Source organism: Pongo abelii, chromosome 16 (genome assembly GCF_028885655.2).
Source record: "Pongo abelii isolate AG06213 chromosome 16, NHGRI_mPonAbe1-v2.0_pri, whole genome shotgun sequence".
NCBI classification, from domain to species: domain Eukaryota; kingdom Metazoa; phylum Chordata; class Mammalia; order Primates; family Hominidae; genus Pongo; species Pongo abelii.
In genome coordinates this window covers 92,004,846-92,027,032 of record NC_072001.2, presented here as the reverse complement: position 1 = coordinate 92,027,032, position 22,187 = coordinate 92,004,846, and the positions used below count along the sequence as shown (strand labels likewise).

At 43.5% G+C, this 22,187-nt stretch overlaps 1 long non-coding RNA gene across 1 annotated transcript in view; it reads right to left on the bottom strand.

The window, feature by feature from the left end:
- LOC134760222 (uncharacterized) overlaps positions 1-22,187 on the bottom strand; it is a 69,716-nt gene that overhangs the window by 45,553 nt on the left and 1,976 nt on the right. Inside the window, exon 2 of the long non-coding RNA XR_010137238.1 lies at positions 15,691-15,770. This is a non-coding gene — a long non-coding RNA (uncharacterized LOC134760222). The remainder of the gene's footprint in view (positions 1-15,690; positions 15,771-22,187) is intronic.

Sequence of the window (22,187 nt, the reverse complement as noted above, 5' to 3'; positions counted from 1 at the left end):
GCAGTGGTGTGATCTCAGCTCACTGCAACCTCCAGTTCCCAGGTTCAAGTGATTTTCCTGCCTCAGCCTCCCAAGTAACTGGGATTATGAGTATGCGCCACCATCATGCCAAGCTAGTTTTTGTATTTTTAGTAGAGATGGGGCTTCACCATGTTGGTCAGGCTGGTCTTGAACCCCTGACCTTGTGATCTGCCCTCCTTGGCCTCCCAAAGTTTTGGGATTACAGGCGTGAGCCACCGCGCCCGGCCCAAAATAAATCTTAGATCTCAATCAACATTCGGATCACGGGTTCTATGGATGGGGGAAGGTCCCAGGCCTTAGGGAATTGTCCTATTGGTTTGAGCAATCAAGATAGCCCAAGCTGGTGCCAAGCACTGAAAGGAGATTTGTCAAACATCTGGGCCATTGCCACTCAGAGTCCCTTCTGTTGGTTGCCAACTTGTAAACCGAAAAGTATCTGAGACAGGTCTCAATCAATTTAAGGACATGTTCTTAATCTTGGAAAAATAAACTTGTAAATTAATTGAGACCCATCTCAGATACTTTTTGGTTTACAGGGAGAACATCCTCGCAGAGCTGAGTGGGGAAAACAGGTTCTGCCTTCTCCTTGTGTCTGCCCTCATGGGAACACCCCCATTTCCACAGCATAGGCTGCCGTTTTACAGCTGATGGTTTTCACATCTATCTGTAGGGATCAACTCACTGCAATCCCTGACTCTCTGGTTCAAGGGATTCTGCTGTCTCAGCTTCCTGAGTAGCTGGGATTACAGACACACGCCACCATGCCCAGCTAATTTTTGTATTTTTAGTAGAGACTGGATTTCACCACATTGGCCCGGATGGTCTCGATCTCCTGACCTCGTGATCTACCGGCCTAGGCCTCCCAAAGTGCTGGGATTATAGGTGTGAGCCACTATGCCTGGCCACTTCTTGGAGCTTTATTTTCAACTGCCTAGATGGTGTAAGCACCTCAACTTTACATGCCCAAATGCTGAGATCAAGGGAAGAATGAACTTCCCCCTATTTCCCACCTCCAGATAGTGGCATAGGAGAAGAGCCAGCCCCCACCCACTAGCCCATGAATGCAATTGTGCCTTTACAAGTGGTAATTTCAAAGCTTCTGCTGTTTCTTTGTGTGTGTAGCTAACAGCAGCCTTTAAGAAGTCTTGGCTCAACCTGGGACCCTTTCTTGTTCCTGGCAAGCCCTAGGGTGAGTGAAGTATTAGCTGAGGATTAGAGAGGTTGCCTTACAAACTACAGGGCTCTTACAAATGGTTTCCTTTCCTTTTTAAGAGTTAAGCGGTACTATTTCTGAGAAGGAAAGTTTGCCCTTTGGACATAGGTGGGTGTTTGATTCAGCAAATATGAGCTGGATTATCAGAAAAATGAAGACGCTTTTCTGCAACTCACTTTGCTTGTAAGATTTTGAAGGGGTCTGGACTTGATGCACCAAAGCTCATGTGACCAAAGGCCACCACACTCCCTGGCAGGAGCCCCGCAGGCATTAATCTAGATTCTAGAACTTAGACTTGAGGGTGTACTGGGAAATGAATCTGGCTCATGACCCATGCCTCAGACAGTTCCTCTTCTAAGGTTAGGGTACACTTGGAGAGTGAGGACAGGAGGGGGACAAGGCTAAGAACTGGGACACCATGAACGACCCTGTGAGAAGGGTTTATTGTTTGAGGATAAAGAAGTTGGCAGTTCTAGATGAGGGTCTTAGGGGGTCCAGGCCCTGTTGAGAACTGGAGGGTAAAACAAGATTCAGTACAAATGCTGTTGGGAAGAAAAAACTTTTCTTCTACCCTCTTATGTTCAATACCTGGGGACATGCACATTAAACTAACAAAAGACAGATTAGCAAGAGAAGAGTTTATTCATGCTGGCAATGTACATACATGCAGAAAATTCTCAGTAATGAGTAACTCAAAGGGGTGGTTAGAAGCAGGGGCTTATACATCTCATTTAGTAGAGGAAAGAAAGGAGGGAGAAAAGTCTCCAATAGGAGGAACAAATAGGTTTCTTTAGGAAAGACAAGGAGTTTTTAGGAGAACAAACAGGAGATAAGAAAGTGTGTGATAATGTTTGTCTATATATGTATGAGTGGGCCTTCTGTCTTCTTCAAGAACATAAAACTCTCCCAGAGAAGGGATTTGTGGTACATTTACTCTTTTAAAAAAAATTTTTGTTTGAAACAGGGTCTCACTTTGTCACCCAGGCTGGAGTGCAGTGGTGTGATCTCGGCTTGCTGCAGCATCCATCTCTTGGATTCAAGTGATCCTCCTGCATCAGCTTCCCAAGTAGCTGGGACTGCAAACATGTACCCAGCTAATTTTTATACTTTTTTTACAGACTCGGTTTCACCATATTGCCCAGGTTGGTCTCAAACTCCTGAGCTCAAGCAATCTGCCTGCCTTCCCCTCCCAAAGTGCTAGGATTACAGGCGTGAGCCACCATGCCTAGCCTGGATTTACTCTTAATTTCTTTCCTGGGAGCAGACCTGCCACCAGAGGGAATTTACATCAGTCTTCATTTCTCAGAAGTTTCTGCTTTTAATCAGATAAAGGAAGCTATGAGAGGCTTCTTTCTGCATCTGTTGAATTTCAGGTGTCTTCAGTTTAAAATAATCTTTAGGTATACTCTAGGGTTCCAAGTTATTCCCCACCCCACGTGGCTTGGTAGTTGCTCAATAAATGTTTTTAATGAATGAATGAACACAGTAGGGGTTAGGTAAGGAGGCTATTGTTTGATGGCCAAGCATGTGGCCCAGGGATTTGTACTGTTGCAGGAAGTCAGGGACCCTGAATAGAGGGACTGGCTGAAGCCATGGCAGAAGAACATAAATTGTGAAGATTTCATGGACATTTATTAGTTCCCCAAATTAATACTTTCATAATTTCTTATTCCTGTCTTTACTGCAATCTCTGAACATAAATTGTGAAGATTTCATGGACATTTATCACTTCCGCAATCAATACTCTTACAATTTCCTATGCCTGTCTTTACTTTAATCTCTTAATCCCATCATCTTTGTAAGCTGAGGATGTATTTCTCCTCAGGATCCTGTGATGATTGTGTTATCTGCACAAATTGTTTGTAGAGCATGTGTGTTTGAACAATATGAAATCTGGACCTCCAAAAGGAAAAAGATGGTTGCGATTTTCAGAGAACAAGGGAGATAACCATTGGGCCTGACTGCCTGAGGGGCCGGACAGAACAGAATCATATTTCTCTTCTTACAAAAGCAAACAGGAGAAATATCGCTGAATTCTTTTTCTCAGCAAAGAACAGCCCTGAGAAAGACAACGCATTCCTAGGGGGCAGTCTCTAGAATGGCCGCTATAGAAGTGTCTGTCTTATACGGGTGTAGATAAGGGATGAAATAAGCCCCGGTCTCTTGTAGCGCCCTCAGGCTTATTAGGATGAGGAAATTCCTGCGTAGTAAATTTCAGACCGGTTGTCTGCTCTCAAACCCTGTCTCCTGATAAGATGTTATCAATAACAATGCGTGCCCAGTGGGACATGAAACTTCATCAGCAATTCTAATTTCGCCCTGGTCCTGTGATCTCACTCTGCCCCCATTTGCCTTGTGATATTTTATTGCCCTTGAAGCACGTGGTCTCTGTGACCCACACCCTATTTGTACGCCCCTCCCCTTTTCAAATCCATAATAAAAATTTGCTGATTTTGCAGCTCGGGGGACATCATGGAACTTGCTGACATGTGATATCTCCCCCGGACACCAAGCTTTAAAATTTCTGTCTTTTGTACTCTTTCCCTTTATATCTCAGACTGGCTGACACTTAGGGAAAATAGAAAAGAACCTACGTTGAAATACTGGGGGCTGGTTCCCCTGATATGGACTGCAGATGAAGTCTAAATTTCCCCCTTTGGTGGGGGGGTTGTCCCATACAGCCAAGCTGGGACCCCACTCGACTCGGTGGTATATCTGAAAAGTGGCAGAGGCTGGGTCAACCAACTCTTTCACTTGGCGACTCCATCATTCTTGACATCTGCTAGGACTCAGGAGTTGAGTTCTAAAAGGCTTTGAGGCCAGAGCTATAGAGCAGTAGGTTTGGAGCAAGGAGTCAGAAATTTTAAGTTGCTGCTCAGTTCATTGACATGGTTGACTTTTTCTTGGATAAAATGGGAAAATAAGTGTCTGACAAGTTCTCCTGGGCTGCTGGCTTGAAAAGGGGAACAGTGGGTGGGAGAAAGAGGGCATTCAGCTCCTAAACAGGTCAGGTATCTTTGCATTGGAAAGGCCCCCATGCTGGGCCAGGCATGGTGGCTCATGCCTGTAATCCCAGCACTTTGGGAGGCTGAGGAGGGTGGATCACCTTAGGACAGGAATTCAAGATCAGCCTGGCCAACATGGTGAAATCCCATCTCTACTAAAAATACAAAAATTAGCCAGGCATGGTGGCAGGTGCCTGTAATCCCAGCTACTTGGGAGGCTGAGGCAGGAGAATTGCTTGAACCTGGGAGGTGGAGGTTGCAGTGAGCCTAGATTGCACCACTGCACTGTAACTTGGGTGACAGAGCGAGGTCTCAAAAAAAAAAAAAGAAAAAAAAGGCCCCCATGGCTTAAAGAGAGGCATTTCCAGTTGAGGGATGAAGAAGGAGGGAGGTATTGGAGAGGCTGGGTGTTGGGTAGGGATTAGCCAGCAACAAATCTTCCTGGACTTGTGGTTCACTGCCTACCCCTCAACCCTGCCCATTCTGGGGCTCTTGCTCTTGGGTTTGATTTCCAACAAAGAACTTGATGTTCTTCCGGAAATGGCCTTACTGTGGACTCCGGCATGAGATGAGTTGTCCAGATGTCCAGCTGGCTCAGTTAGAAAGGTTTTGAGCAGAGCCCTATAAAAATAAATCTTTCTAATGTATTTCTTCCACGTCCTTCTTATTCTGCAACTAAATACCCAACTCAGGCCTGAGTGTGTTCCTTTATCCACAGGAGATTCAGGCTCCTAGAACTGTTCTGGGCCAATAGATGCCACTGATCATCTGGGAAAGAGGAGAGGAAATGACCTTGAATCAATGAAATAAATGTATCTGAGCAACAGCTCAGCAAAGGTCATCAGCCAGATAAGATGTGAAACTGGGGCTCAAATCCAAATCTCAGGCTCTAAATCTTTCTGTACAACACCCAGCTGCCTGTCTCCAAATAGCAGACACACTGGGTGAGAAGACATACCAAGGCACCACCCAACTGTGAATAGGAGACCACTGGGTGCTTCCAAGTGTCAGGGCTGCAGGATTTCAAAGAAGGAAACTAGTCAGACTGGAGGGAGTGGCCAGAGGAATTCAGTGGAGGACAATAGTCAACAGAAACCCAACTGAACTATGGAAATCACATCAAGGAGCCTCAGAATTTGACCCACCCATTTGGTTTCAGTGAGAAAACACGTTTACATTTTTAAACTGAAGGCATATTTATTCCCCAGCACTGGCCTCTGGCCCTTGGCCTCTGGATTAGAAACAAAAGGCGGTTGTTTGGTCCCTGGACTGGGATGTTTGCTCAGATTGTGATGTATGCTCAGAGCATCTGGTTTGGGATAGGGGGGTATGCATTTGGAGGGTGTGAGTGTGGGGCTGCCATCCTGTTCTACTCAAGCTCATGTGATGCCTGTGTTGGAGAATGCTGGAAAGTGGAGGAGGAAGAGCTGGCCTGGAGAACCTCTTCCCTCCTTTCCATATCGATGGAGTTAGGCAGCATTGACAAATACTTGTAAGCCCACACCTTAGAGAAAATGTCACTTGGCCCCATGATCCCTCTCACTGTCCTGACACATGCCTTTTGCTTAAATTCCTCCAATCACAGGGAGTCACCCCCGACAAGAGCAGTTCACCCTGCTTTGGAGAGCACTTCCTTTCCTGTATACATCTGCTGTTCTGTTGTCTCCACACTTGGCTTCCCGTTCTTCCATGAGGGATAGTCATTCTATTCATTCAACAAATATCCAAATATCCTTTTTCTTCTTTTCTTTTCTTTTTTTTTTTTGTTTTTTGTTTTTTGTTTTTTGCTCTCTTGCTCTGTCACCTAGGCTGGAGTGTAATGTCATGGTCTTGGCTCACTGCAATCTCCACCCCCCGAGTTCAAGTAATTATCCTGCCTCAGCCTCCCAAGTAACTAGGATTACAGGTGCGCATCACCTTGCCTGGCTAATTTTTTTTAATTTTTAGTAGAGACTGGGTTTCACCTTGTTGGCCAGGTTAGTCTCAAACTCCTGACCTCAGGTGATTCTCTGGCCTTGGCCTCCCAAAGTGCTGGGATTACACCATGCCTGGCTCATTCAACAAATATCTTAGAGGTACTTCTGTCATGCTGGGCCCCACGTCCAGTCTTGGAGATAAGGAGCTCACCTGGCAAGGATAGATAGGTAACAGGCAACTTATTTCAATATAGGCACCATCATCCACTTAGTGTTTCAGGCCAGAACCTGGGTAGCATCCTTGATTCCTGTATACCTAACCCCACACATCCTACCCACCAGCAAGTCTTGTTGGTTCTATTTCCAAAATACATAGGGTATTCTTCCTCTTTCTTCCAACTCCACTCCTTTACTCCTGGCCCAAACGACCCTTGTTTCTCTTCTGGACCACTGTAGTAGCCTCCTAATTGGCTTTTGGGCTTCTCCCCCGTCTCCATAGAACCCATTCTTCACATAGCAGCCAGAACCACCTTTTAAAAATATTGGCACTCTCCTCCTTAAAGTCCTTTAATAGAATTTAAAAAAATGTAAACTTTGTATGAAGTTCAACATATCTTCAAAACATGACACGAATCACAAATATACACCCTGGTGAATTTTCACAAAGTGAATACACCCATGTAGCTAGCCCTTAGAACTGGAATGTTTCCAGCCTCCCGATCCCCGAGGAGCCCCACTTGTACTTCTTTATCACTAGTTTTCCACCAAGATTAACCACTATTTTGACTTCTAAACCATTGATTACTCTTGCCTGCCTCTGACCTTTGTATACATGGAACCACAGAACACGTCCTCTTTTGTGTCTGGTTTCTTTTGCTCAACATTCTGTTTATTGAGTTAATGGTAAACAATGTGGATTTGATTGTATGTGTAAAACAAAAACAAAACAAAACAACACATAAAATCCACTGGAGGGGTACAAACATTTTGGAACACTGGCAGCATCTACTCGGCTGAGTATGTGTGTGCCTTATGATTCAGCAATTCCTAGGTAACCACTCAACAGATATGTAGGCATATGCTCACCAAAAGACATGTACAAGAATGTTACAGGCCTAGGCTAGAAACCACCAGGTAGGCGTTATTATTACTCCATGTTACAGGTTAGGAAACTGAGGCTCAGACAGAGATTGAGTGAGGAACTTGCCTAAGATCACCTGCTTGGTATATGGCAAAGCCAGCCTTCAAACCCAGGCTGACAAAGTCCTGCCAGGGCTGGCCCTTGTCTGACTCCATGCCTCTTGGGTTCTACTCTCCTGCCCTCGTTCTCTTGGTCAATCAGCCAGGCTTGTGCCTTTCTCAAGGCATTTTTTTGTTTTTATTTTTGTTTTTTATTTTTTTGAGACGGAGTTTTGCATTGTTGCCCAGGCTGGAGTGCAGTGGCACTATCTCGGCTCACTGCAACCTCTGCCTCCTGGGTTCAAGCAAGCATGTCTGGTTAATTTTTGTAGTTTTAGTAGAGACAGGATTTCACCATGTTGGCCGGGCTGGTCTCGAACTCCTGACCTCAAATGATCTACCTTCCTCAGCTTCCCAAAGTGCTGGGATTACAGGCGTGAGCCACCGCGCCCGGCCGCATCTTTCTATATTCCTTTTTATTTCAGTAATTTTCTTTCAGCATATTTGCCCAAAGCTGAATACTTGTGTAACTGCCCAAGAGCCTTGCCCACTGCCTAGATAAAGCCAATTCATCAAGAAAGGGGAATTGCAATAGATAGCCAAAGAGTAATTCCTGCAGAGCCAGCTGTGCCGGAGACTGGAGTTTTATTATCACTCAAATTAGTCTTCCCAAGTATTCAGGGAACAGAGTTTTTAAGGATAACTTGGTGGGTGGGGGGATGCCAGTGAGCCAGGAGTGCTGATTGGCCAGGGATGAAATCACAGGGAGTTGTGGCTGTCTTTTTGTGCTGAGTCAGTTCCTGGGTGGGAGCCACATGATCAGATGAGCCAGTTTATTGATCTGGGTGGTGCCAGCTGATCCATTCAGTGCAGGGTCTGCAAAATATCTCAAGCACTGATCTTAGGAGCAGTTTAGGGAGGGTCAGAATCTTGCAGCCTCCAGCTGCATGACTCCTTAACCATAATTTCAAATCTTGTGGCTAATGTTAATCCTACAAAGGCAATCTAGTCCCAGGCAAGAATGAGGTCTGCTTTGGGAAAGGGCTGTTACTGTCTTTGCTTAAACTGTAAACTAAGTTTCTCCCAAAGTTAGTTCAGCCTATGCCCAGGAGCGAACAAAGACAGCCTGGAGGTTAGAAGTAAGATGGAGTCAGTTAAGTTAGATCTCTTCCACTGTCTCAGTCATAATTTTGCAAAGGTGGTTTCCATCCCTCCCTTTGGGTTTTATAACACCTTAGTCTTAAGGTGTAGGCTATGAAGATGGGAAAAGGCCGTTGATTGCTCTGGCTTCTTTCTGCTGACAGGGAATGTAGTGGGAATGGGAGTGAACTCCAAGGTGAGAAGAATGGAACTACTTTGCAATTGTCTGTGTGTACTCATGCAGGCCTGGTTGAGCTTCCAAGGCTTGCATGGCAAAAACATTAGTACTCTCATCTATAGCTTTACTACACTGTTTAAGTGAACAGCCTACTATAAGGTAAATAATAAGTCCTAGGATGAAGAGTACAATTCCAAATTTTAAAAGCAAAGATTTGAAAACATTAGTTTGGGGACTTCTAACCCGTAAAGAATTTAGAATTCAGTCTAAACTGCAGAAAAAACCTCAAGAACAGCTAACAGGGTACTATAGTTTTTCTTTTGAAGCGTAATTTTTCTCTCTCCAGTCCCCATTTTTATTAAAAACCTATTATGATGGAACTGATTTGTTTATAAAATAAACTTTAGCCTTACTGTACTCAGCCTGATTATTTGCATAAAGAGAAGCAAAAATAATTATTTTCCACTTAGGCTTTTAAAAATTGGCTTTGATAGAACTCTGTTCCATGAGGAATCTCAGATAAGACTTTTTAATAGCTGAGCCCAGCCATGGGTTTGTACTCTCAAATACCTATGAGTTGGGCAAATTCCTCTCCTCTTGGGGTCCTAAGATAACTTGGGGTTCCTGGGCCAGTTAAAAAGTAACATTCTTTACTTATCACAGGTCAGGAACCCTGTACAGGGACTCTATTGTGGACAGGGCATGAGGCCAGATGCCCTAATGAGCTTTAATTGGCTTTGTAAGTCAACTTTGATTCTTTAAAGGAGGCATGCCATTCCAGTCAAAGCCTTCATAAAATAACCAATTTCTCCAATTGTGTCCTGTTACAAAAGAAAACAGATTCTTATTGCACTTATGCAATTAACTATACTGCTATAAATTGAGAATACTCACAAATAGTTTCCAAATTCTGGAGATTTAGAGAGGAATAAATATGCTCCAAATTTTGTTCAAAGGAGTATATTTTACTCACTTGTTGAAAGTTGCAAATAGCTTTAAAGAAATAAGTTCTCTTGACTCTGAAAACAAAAGGTTTAGCAATATTTAACACATTAGCTCTCCCTGAGAGTCCTAGAAGTTTGTTTTCTTCCTCTATTCCAATAGCACAATTTTTAAACTTATCTGAGACCTGCACTGAGAGTCGTATATCTGATTATAAACTGCGTTTTGAAAAGGACCAAAGTAGGCTGGGTATGGTGGCTCATGCCTGTAATCCCAGCATTTTGGGAGGCTGAGGAATGTGGATCATGATTTCTGGAGTTCAAGACCAGCCTGGCCAAGATGGTGAAACCCTGTCTCTACTAAATATAAAAAAATTAGCTGGGCTTGGTGGCGGGCACCTGTAATCCCAGCTACTTGAGAGGCTGAGGGAGAGAACTGCTTGAACCTGGGAGGCGGAGGTTGCAGTGTGTCGAGATTGCACCACTGCATTCCAGCCTGGGCGACAGAGTGAGACTCTATCCCAAAAAAAAAAAAAAAAGGAAAGAAAAGAAAAGGACCAAAGTAAGACAAAAGATCTGTGGATGACAAAAGTCTATAGCCACTATTAAAGCTACAATTGACTAGGAATTTTGGTTACTTCTGTGGCATACAACAATTTTACCTAACAATTGTAATTATTGATAATGTATGCTAAATTATCTCAACATTATAGAAGTTTCCCATAATTTTGGAACACATACCAATAGCATATTTAAACAAATACAGTCCAAAGAAAATGAAACACCATTCACTCTTCTACTTGAAAGGTTTTTTCTATTCTAATGTCACAATCGCCCAGAGTTATTAATCAGAAATCTGCATTTAGGAACACCTGTTAAATTTTATAGTTGATTATAAAATCATCTTTTAAAGAGGACCAAAGTGAGACAACAGTTGTCTGTGGATGACAAAAACATTTTAGGGCAGCCACAGTTAAAGGCACAATTGACAAGGAAATTTACCTCTGTGGCACACAGTCATTTAACATAATAATTATAATTATTACTGATAAAACATACCAAGTCATATTAGACTTACAGCAGTTTTACATAATTTTGGAACATATACCAACAACAAATTTACACAAATATAGACCAAAGAAAGCCAAACACCATTTCATATTTGACAATGCTTCCTGTATGATTTTTGTACCAAATAAGCCAAATGTCATTTTTGAACTTTAGAGGACCTAATATCTAAAATACTGGGCTAGAAAGAGACATAATCTATAATTTGATTTTGGAAAGTTTGTTAAATATCAAAGGCTTAAAACACTGGATATCACAAAAGAGAATCCCAGGTCACTATAAATTATTCATTTGCCCAAAATGATAACTCCAAAAAAAAGTTTTAAAAAGAAAGACTTTACTCTGATAGAGGAGACTTAGCTTTCCAAACAAGACCCAATAAAGATAGTATGAGGCTAACTAAATTTGTGTCTTCTCTCTTTTCCTTTTTTTCTCTGCCATTTACCCAAAGGAGAAATCAAAACCATTTCATTATCTTTTATCATTATATAAAAATCATTTTCAAAAGAGAAAACCAAATTTCATGTTTGCTTTAGTGCATCTTTAATGTTAAGGCTAGTTTCTTAAATAAAATTTTATATCTCTATTCAGTTGTAATTAGTTTGACCATAAGGTAAGGTTTTCTAGAACCCTTTACAATTTTCCATCAAACAGCAGATCAATTTTCTAAGAAAACCATGTTATTCGGACACATGGGTCCAAATTCTGGTCCCAAAACAGTATCATTTTAAAGTTTTAACCTGTAGAAAAAAAGCTAAATAATTTATTTTAAATCTCAGCCAACTTGTTTATACCCACAGAATTTTTTAATAAGATTAACCATTTACTAACCCTTTTCACTTTGCGTAAACCTTCAGTTTTGTTCCATTACTCTTTTAGGTTAAGACAATCTTTATTTTGTTTTATTTTATTTTATTTTATTTTTTGAGATAGAGTTTTGCTCTTGTTGCTCAGGCTGGAGTGCAGTGGCGTGGTCTCAGCTCACCACAACCTCCACCTCCTGGGTTCAAGTGATTCTGCTGCCTCAGCCTACCAAGTAGCTGGGATTACAGGCACGCGCCACCACGGTCAGCTAATTTTGTATTTTTAGTAGAGACGGGGTTTCTCCATGTTGGTCAGGCTGGTCTTGAACTCCTGACCTCAGGTGATCTGCCCGCCTAGGCCTCCCAAAGTGCTGGGATTACAGGCATGAGCCACTGCACCCAACAAGACAATCTTTAAAACCCTCTGAACCAGACAAAATTACATTCCCTTTAGAAAAGCAATATTCCCATACCTTCTTATAATCTTTTACCAAAAACACATTTCCTACACAGCTTGTATGTAAAACTGTTTCTCCAGTGGTCTCAATTACATGTTACAATGTTTACTCTTAGCAACTTCTATTTTTAGTCAGAAGCTTGATAAGTAAGCAGTTTTAATTATGTACTAGGGGTGGAGCCTAGGACATCAGACAGAAATGAAAATAAGGCCTGACTCTTTAGCATAGCTAGCAGGCATGGCTCTCCGTATGTCCCCAGGCCTTATCTATCACCTAATGCTCCAAAGTAGGTAAACTGAACAATTTTCAAAAGTCAAAGAAACAGTTTGACCTTAAAGCATTTAGCAAATCTGATATCTGACCTTAATCTAGACCAAATATCTACGTTTTCAAGACCTTTTATTTTACCAATAATCTTTTTTTTTTTTTTTTTTTTTTTTTTGAGATGGAGTCTTGGCTTGTGGCCCAGGCTAGAGTGCAATGGCACAATCTTGGCTCACTACAACCTCTGCCTCCCGAGTAGCTGGGATTACAGGCATGCACCACCATGCCCAGCTACTTTTTTTTATGTTTAGTAGAGAGGGTGCTGAGACCAGCTCGGTCGGGGAGACCCTAACCCAGTGGCGCTAGAGAAATTAAAGACACACACACAGAAATATAGAGGTGTGAAGTGGGAAATCAGGGGTTTCACAGCCTTCAGAGCTGAGAGTCCCGAACAGAGAGATTTACCCACGTATTTGTTAACAGCAAGCCAGTCATTAGCATTGTTTCTATAGATATTAAATTAACTAAGAGTATCCCTTATGGGAAACGAAGGGATGGGCCGAATTAAAGGAATAGGTTGGGCTAGTTATCTGCAGCGGGAGCATGTCCTTAAGGCACAGATCGCTCATGCTATTGTTTGTGGCTTAAGAATGCCTTTAAGCAGTTTTCCGCCCTGGGCAGGCCAGGTGTTCCTTGCCCTCATTCCAGGAAACCCACAACCTTCCAGCGTGGGCTTTATGGCCATCATGAACATGTCACGGTGCTGCAGAGATTTTGTTTATGGCCAGTTTTGGGGCCAGTTTATGGCCAGATTTTGGGGGCTTGTTCCCAACAAGATGGGGTTTCACCATGTTGGCCATGCTGGTCTCGAATCCCTGACCTTGTGATCCACCCATCTCAGCCTCCCAAAGTCCTGGGATTACAGACATTATCAATAATCTTTAAAACTGTCTTTATTTCCAAAAGATTACTAACATCACGTGAACAAAAAGGCATTACAATTTCCATTTTTGTGACAAAATATTTAAGCCCTTATTTTTCTAAGCCAAATAATCAGAGCTCTTTTACATATAAACATCACGCACAACACATATAAATACAGACAGAAGATTCGGCACTTGTAAGATTTTGCATTTGCCAGTTTCTTAATTGGATTACTGGCTTCAGGGTGGAGGCTGTGGAGGAACAGGGCTAGGAAAGCATGCGTTTCTAGGGTCAAATAAGCAGCAAATAAGTAGCTGAAGACAAAGACAGATCCCCAGAATTAAGGGTGCCATTTTATACTGGACCTTGGATCCCCAGAAGGAGGGAAATACTACGGGAGAAGACCATGCAGTGCTTCTTTTTTTGAGATGGAGTTTTGTTCTTGTCATCCAGGCTGGAGTGCGGTGGCAAGCTCTCCACTCACTGCAGCCTCCATCTCCCGAGTTCAAGCGATTCTCCGGCCTCAGCCTCCTGAGTAGCTGGCATTACAGGCTCCCGCCACCACGCCCAGCTAATTTTTGTATTTTTAGTAGAGACGGGGTTTCACCATGTTGGCCAGGCTGGTCTTGAACTTCTGACCTCTGGTGATCCACCCACCTCAGACTCCCAAAGTGCTGGGATTACAGTCGTAAGCCAATGTGCCTGGCCAACAGTGCAGTGCTTCTACCCTGTATTTCATTACAAGGCAACCCAAAGCCAATGAGCCCATTTTGTCATCGGCCCATCCCTCATGGGAGTCTCATCTCTCAGTCGGGGGTGGGGATGTTTTCTTATCTTCCAGGCAGCCGAGAGCATATCCCCCAAACTCAAAACTGTCAGATAACACAATGCAAAACAGAACAGAGCCTTTGATTTTGAGAGGGATCTATCCGCTTTTACTTCCTGAGTTTCATGAGGAAAACAGAGGGTTTTTTTTTCCCCCCAAAAATGGGGTCTGTGGTGCCTCCTCTGTTTTTCCCAATGAGTCCCAGACTACCAGAAATTATCTTAGGGCCTCTCATGTATGCATTAAGAGTGGCAAGACAAAAAAAAAAAAAAAAAAAAAAAAAAAAATTGAGAAAAATAATTCAGTCGACTGAGAAGAAAAAAATCTTTTTCCAGAAAAACAAGTTCCAAGAAGAGAGAAACATAAAGGCCCTTTAAATATACTTATAGCTTGTTTACCCACTTTTAATTAAGCTGACTTTTAGCCATAGCGTTCTTAAAAAGAAATTCCTTTAAAATTTTTTTATTACCTGACTTTAGCCATGCCAAGCGGCTGATATTTTTGGCTCTTGAATTCTATCACAGGTAACTTCCCACATGAAATTAATCCATTTTAACTAAGGTTACAACTTAACCACGGACACATAGGTGTCTCAAAGAGATGGTAAGCAGTTTCTTTTTCTTTTCTTTCTTTTTTTTTTTTTTTTCTTTTTACAAAATTTAGAATCTCCCCCAGGGTAGTTTGGAGAAAGAAAAATTCAAGACAGTAAATCAGAAGCTATCCATGGGGTGGAGGGAAACCTCAATAAATGGCAAAGTAACATAAATAAAAAACCAGAAAGGAATCATTCTGGAAGGCGAGAATAGAACCCAGGCTGCCATTGTCAAAAAGCAAAGCCTTAGCTGCTGAGTTAGAGCAATGAGCAATTTCTATTGTTCTTCCCAGAAGGATCCTAGAGAAGCCAATTTCAAGCTTGCAAAGGCTTTTAACTGCTCAAGAGAATTTTTAGGGCTATGACATGAACCTCAAAATTCCTGACCTCTGGATGGTAGGAATGGGAGCCAAGAGAAAGTATCCCCGCATGGTCACAAGGTTAAATTAAGCTCTTAAGGACACAAGACAGAAATTTCATTTTTTTTTTTTTTTTGGAAACAGAGTCTCGCACTGTTGCCCAGGCTGGAGTGCAGTGGCCTGATCTCCACTCACTGCAGCCTCCACCTCGTGGGTTTAAGCGATTCAACCTCCACCTCGTGGGTTTAAGCGATTCAGCCTCCACCTCGTGGGTTTAAGCGATTCTCCTGCCTCAGCCTCCCAAGTAGCTGGGATTATAGGTGCCTGCCACCATGCCCGGCTAATTTTTTGTATTTTTAGTGGAGACAGGGTTTCACTATGTTGGCTAGACTAGTCTTGAACTCCTGACCTTGTGATCCACCCGCCTTGGCCTCCCAAAGTGCTGGGATTACAGACATGAGCCACTGCGCCTGGCCTATACAAGACAGAAATTTCAGTATTGGTTTCAGAGACCCATTTGTAGCAAAGTTTGTAACTGACCAGCCTGTCAGACTGGCTTGAAAAGCAGGCTGATAGACATCCTAAACTCACATTCCATCCTGCGATGCCCCTCTCTCCGTTACAGAACACAGAAATACAAATTCTTAGCACAAAGTACACCAGATTTGCTACTGCCTAAGACTAGTCTCACAAATCCTTTTTCTATTAATCAGACCCTTGTAGAGAGATAAATAGTGATGTTTACCATTTACCCAGACAGAAACAGAGAGAGACCAGAAACTTGGCTGGTAAGAATTTCTTACCCTGTTTTGCCAGCATACCAGGTTTCCGGACCCCTTTCTCAACAGAGCGGCTTCTGATGATCCTGCTCACCGCGCCATAGCTGTGGGGTTCACGAGAAAATCACCATTCACCGTTTTATGGAACCATAAGCAAGATTCTTAATTTGCAAGATGCTGCCCAACGGGCTGCACGGGGAATGGAATTAACATTTTCCATCCCAGCAAAACACACATAACAAAACGAATATTAGTCACCTCGTTCAGCACCCCATATCAACCTGGCAAAGCTCAAACTTTTTCCCCATTGATCCCTGTTGTCTTTGATCCATTCCAGGTCTGAAGGGATGACCTCTGAATGGTAATTCACAATGGGATCTCTGGGCAAGGCAAAGAGCAGATAGTCACCTCAAGAGACAGGTCTGTTGAGCCTTCTTTAGGGCTCATGGAATGTGACCAGACAAATAAGTGCGGTTCTCTGAGTTAGGCCCCTTCCATCATCAATTCCTTTTGAGATCCCTTCCACATTTACAAATATACACAAAGATGAGATGGATGGAAGGCCTTCCAAATCATATTGCTAACCGAGAACTCCAAGAGTATCCCTTCCAAACTATCCTCCTATTCTCCATCTGAGAAACCTCCTTGAAATCTTCCTGATTGAGAAGTCTCCCAAACCAGGACTCTTCCTACTAGTTAGAAAGAGCCAACTGAGACCACCCAGGAGCCGAACAGGCACCCTGCAATGGGGCTGCAGACACAGACATCCCATGGTGGAGCTACAGACACCCCCCATAGGGCTACAGAACCAGTCGGGAGAAGGAAGGAGGCATTGGTAGCGCCTAGGATACTTGCCAATCCAGACATCCCACCATGGGGCTACAGAAAGACACCCTGTGATAGGGCTACAGTTAAAGGACATCTCCCCGGTACTATCTCTCCATTGCAACTAAACCCATGCACATTAGGTTGGCAGCACCCCGCCAGCAGAGAGAGTACCAGAGAAAGAGTAATTCATGCAGAACTGGCTGTGCGGGAGAGCGCAGTTTTAGTATGCCTCAAATCAGTCTCCCTGAGCATTCAGGGAGCAGAGGTTTTTTTTTTTCTTTTTTTTTGTTTGTTTGTTTGTTTTGAGATGGAGCCTCGCTCTGTCACCAGGCTGGAGTGCGGTGGTGCGATCTTGGCTCACTGCAACCTCCAACTCCCTGGTTCAGGCTATTCTCCTGCTTCAGCCTCCCCAGTAGCTGGGATTACAGGCACATGCCACAATGCTCAGCTAATCTTTTTTTTTTTTTTTTTTTTTTTTTGTATTTTTAGTAGAGACGGGGTTTCACTACGCTGGTCAGGATGGTCTCGATCTCCTGACCTCATGATCCGCCTGCCTCGGCCTCCCAAAGTGCTGGGATTACAGGTGTTAGCCACCGTGCCTGGATCAGGGGGCAGAGTTTTTAAGGATAACTTGGTGGGTGGGGGGAAGCCAGTGAGCCAGGAGTGCTGATTGGTCAGGGATGAAATCATAGGGAGTTGCAGCTGCTTCTTGTGCTGAGTCAGTTCCTGGGTGGGGGCCACAGGATCGGACGAGCGAGTTTATTGACCTAGGTGGTGCCAGCTGATCACATCCAGTGCAGGGTCTGCAAAGTATCTCAAGCACTGATCTTAGGAGCAGTTTAGGGAGGGTCAGAATCTCGTAGCCTCCAACTGCATGACTCCTAAACCATAATTTCTAATATTGTGGCTAATGTTAGTCCTACAAAGGCAATCTAGTCCCCAGACAAGAATGAGGTCTGCTTTGGGAAAGTGCTGTTACCGTCTTTGTTTAAACTATAAACTACGTTTCTCCCAAAGTTAGTTCCGCCTACGCACAGGGATGAACAAGGACAGCTTGGAGGTTAGAAGAAGCAAGATGGAGTCAGTTAAGTTAGATCTCTTTCACTGTCTGAGTCATAATTTTGCAAAGGCGGTTTCACCTGGTCAAGTTTTGTAGCTTTTGTTACAGACTGTGATCCAGAAACACTGAACCAACTTATAGTTCCATCAATTAGGCATAAATGTATTTATTTTCCCCATAGCCCCATTCATTGACAAAGTTTTATCAATTTAATTGATTTTTGTTAAGTCTCTGGAAAACAGAATATGTTCTGTGTGTGTGTGTCGGGGGCGGGGGGGACTAGCTAAAAAGTGAAGGTATCTCTGGTTTCCCTGCTTTTTTCTTTTCTTTTCTTTTTTGAGACAGGGTGTCACTCTGTCACCTAAGCTGGAGTGCAGTGGTGTAATCTTGGCTCACTGCAGCCTCCGCCTCCCCGGCTCAAGCAATCCTCTCACCTCAATTTCTCCAGTAGCTGGGACCACAGGCGCAAACCACTGCACTTGCCTGATTTTTGGTAGAGACGCGGTTTCACCATGTTGCATGCCCAGGCTGGTCTCAAACTCTTGGGCTGAAGGAATCTCCCTGCTTTAGCCTCCCAAAGTGCTGGGATTATAAGCGTGAGCCACTGCGCCCAGCCTTCCCTGCCATTTATATAACAAAAACCTGAAAGTTGTCAATGGCTTGCCTGTTTAATATGATCACAGTACGATACTACTGTTAGAAAATCTAACCAAATTCTGGCCAGGTGTGATGGCTCATGCCTGTAATCCCAGCACTTTGGGAGGCCGAGGTGTGTGGATCACTTGAGGTCAGGAGTTCGAGACCAGCCATGACCAAAATGGCGAAACCCCGTGTCTACTAAAAATACAAAAATTAGCCAGGCGTGGTGGCACAGGTCTGTATTCCCAGATACTTGGGAGGCTGAGGCAGGAGAATAACTTGAACCCAGGAGGTGGAGGTTACAGTGAGCCGAGAGCCGTTGCACTCCAGCCTGGGTGACAGAGCGAGACTCTGTCTCAAAAAAAAAAAAAAAAAGAAAGAAAGAAAAGAAAAGAAAATCTAACCGAATCCTGTAATGCTATGATGCTCTCGTACTGGATAAGAAAAATGTTCAAGCCAAGGAGATGCCATCCCACTGAACTCTATAAAGATAAAATCATAGAGGAAAATCCCCTTCCTCTCCATGCCTCCCCTCCCCTGTTAAACCCCTTGTAAGCTCCTGGTCCCCAAACCTAGGTCTTTCGTTTCTTCTCACAGTGGGTTTATCCAGTAGTTCTCATCCTAGTTGTACATTAGCCTCATCTGAAGAACTTAAAAAATACTGATGCCCAGGCCCCACCTCAGTGATTCTGATTTGATTCCTCTGGGTGGAGCCTGGTCATCTGTGTTTGAAGAATCTTCCCGAGTGAGGCTAATCTGCAGCTGAGGTTTCCAGTCATAAAGCTAACCACAGTCAGTGCTCAATGCATGTTTCTTGAATGACTCAATGATTAAATGTGTCTTAATTGGGTAATTGTGCAGTTGTTCCACGGGGATGGCAGAAAGCCAGTGAGGGCGATTAGGAAGTTCTGTTCTGCAAGAGTAAGTGGCATTAACTGGTAAGGGTGCTATGCTCACAGCATTCTCTACCTGCCATCTGAGATGGATTTCTGAAGTGTTGTATTTCTTTTTTATTGAAATAAAATTCACATAACCAAAAATACACTCTTAAAATGTACAGTTCAGAGGCTCATGCCTGTAATCCCAGCACTTTGGGAGGTGGAGGCCAGTGGATCACCTGAGGTTGGGAGTTCAAGACCGGCCTGGTCAACATGAGGAAACCCTGTCTCTACTAAAAATACAAAAATTAGATGGGTGTGGAGGCACAAGTCTGTAATCCCAGCTACTTGGGAGGCTGAGGCACAAGAATTGCTTGAACCTGGGAGGCGGAGGTTGCAGTGAGCCACTGCACTCCAGCCTGGGTGACAGAGCGAGACTCCATCTCAAAAAAAAAAAATACAGTTCAGTGGTTTCTAATATGCTCACAAGGTCATACAACCATTATCACTATGTTCAAAACATCTTCATCATCCCCCAAAAGGAACTCTGTATCTACGAACAGCACTCCTCATTCTCCCCTCACCCCAGCCCCTGGCAACTGCTTATCTACCATTGGTCTCTATAGATTTGCCTTTTCTGGACATTTCATAGAAAAGAAATAATACGCAACATGGTCTTTGTGACTGGCTTCTTTCACTTAGCATAATTTTTTGTTAGTTTGTTTTTTGAGACGGCGTTTTGCCTTCCCAAAGTGCTGGGATTACAGGCGTGAGCCACCGCACCTGGCTTTAACAGTATTTTTATTTGTTTACTATGTATGTATCAGTAATTTAACCCCAGAGGGTGACTGGTGAGCCTTCTTGGCTCAACCCTGAAGACCATGAGGGAGCCTGTGGTTTGGGGATGGGTCATATGTCCTGAGCAGGGCAGCTTCCTTCTCTGGGAGAAGGCTTGGTCACAGGGAGGCGACTGAAAGTAACATTGCTGATGGATCTCTTTCTACATAAAAGGTGCTGGGCTAGGGTGACAGGAATAGATATGACATTATTCCATATACCGGGACTTACAATCAAGTGACAGGTATTGTGACCATCATTCCAATATGAGGCAAAGTTTGATAAGAACTATAGGAGATACTGCAAATTTAAGAGAGACAGGTTGGGAACAGTAAATTCTAATTAGAAGACTTGATTATTATAGCTTCGTAGTAAGTTTTGGAATTGAGAAACGTTAGTCTTTCAATTTTGTTCTTTTTTTTCCTCAAGATTGTTTTGGCTATTCTGGGTCCCTTGCATTTCTGTGTGATTTTTTTTTTTTTTTTTTCGAGATGGAGTCTTGCTCTGTCACCCAGGCTGGAGTGCAGTGGTGCAATCTCGGTTCACTGAAAGCTCTGCCTCCCAGGTTCACACCAGTCTCCTGCCTCAGCCTCCTGAGTAGCTGGGACTACAGGCGCCCGCCACCACGCCCGGCTAATTTTTTGTATTTTTAGTAGAGACGGGGTTTCACTGTGTTAGCTAGGATGGACTCGATCTCCTGACCTCGTGATCTGCCTGCATTGGCCTCCCAAAGTGCTGGGATTACAAGCATGAGCCACTGCGCCGGGCCTCCGCATGAATTTTAGTATCAACTTGTCAATTTCCGCAAAAAGGGCAGATGGAATTTCCACAGAGATTGTATTGAATCTGTACATCAATTTGGGGGTGTACTGGCATCTTAACAATACAAGTCTTCCAACCCATGAACAGGGGATAATTTTCCATTTGTTTAGATCTTCTTTAATTTTTTTGATGATGTTTTGTAGTGTTCAATGTACAGCTCTTGTATTTCTTTTTCTTTCTTTTTTTTTTTTTTTTGGGATGAAGTCTCTCTCTGTCGCCCAGGCTAGAGTGCAGTGGCACGATCTCAGCTCACTGCAACCTCTGCCTTTCAGGTTCAAGTGATTCTCCTGCCTTAGCTTCCCGAGTAGCTGGGATTACAGGTGCCAGCCACCACACCTGGCTACTTTTTGTATTTTTAGTAGGGATGGGGTTTCACCATGTTGGTCAGGCTGGTCTTGAACTCCTGACCTCAGGTGATCCACCCACCTTGGCCTCCCAAAGTGCTGGGATAACAGGCGTGAGCCACCGTGTCCCACCATGTCTTGTATTTCTTTTGTTAAATTTATTCCTAAGTATTTTATTCTTTTTAATCCTATTGTAAATGGGATTTTTAAAAATTATGTTTTTGGATTATTTCTAGTGTAAGAAATACAACTGATTTTTGTATATTAATTGTGTATCCTGCAACCTTGCTTAGCTCATTTATTATCTTTAATAGTTGTGTGTTTGTGTGTATGTGTGTATGTGGATTCTTTAGGGTTTTTTTTGTTTTTTTTTTTTGAGACGGAGTTTCGCTTTTGTTGCCCAGGCTGGAGTGCAATGGCGCGATCTTGGCTCACCGCAACCTCCGCCTCCGAGGTTCAAGCAATTCTCCTGCCTCAGCCTCCCGAGTAGCTGAGATTACAGGCATGCACCACCACGCTCAGCTAATTTTGTATTTTTAGTAGAGATGGGGTTTCTCCATGTTGAGGCTGGTCTCGATCTCCTGACCTCAGGTGATCTGCACACCTCAGCCTCCCAAAGTGCTGGGATTACAGGCATGAGCCACCACGCCTGGCTCTTTAGGGTTTTTTATATACAAGATCATGCCATCTGTAAGTAGAGATAGAGATAGTTTTACCGCCTCCTTTCCAATGGGGATGTATTTTCTGTTTCTTGCCTAATTGTCCTGGCTGGAACCTCCAGCACAGTGATGAAATAGAAGTGATGAGAGCAGGCCACCATGTCCTATTCCTGAGCTTAGGGGAAACATTCAGTTTTTCACCATTAAGTATGATAGTAGCTATGGGTTTTTCATATATATATATGTATATATATATGAGACAGAGTCTCACTGTGTCACCCAGGCTAGAGAGCAGGGGTGCAATCTCAGCTCACTGCAACTGCCGCCTCCCAGATTCAAGCGATTCTTGTGCCTCAGCCTCCTGAGTAGCTGGGATTGCAGGTGTGCACCACCATGCCTGGTTACTTTTTGTATATTTAGTACGGACCAGGTTACACCATGTTGGTCAGGCTGG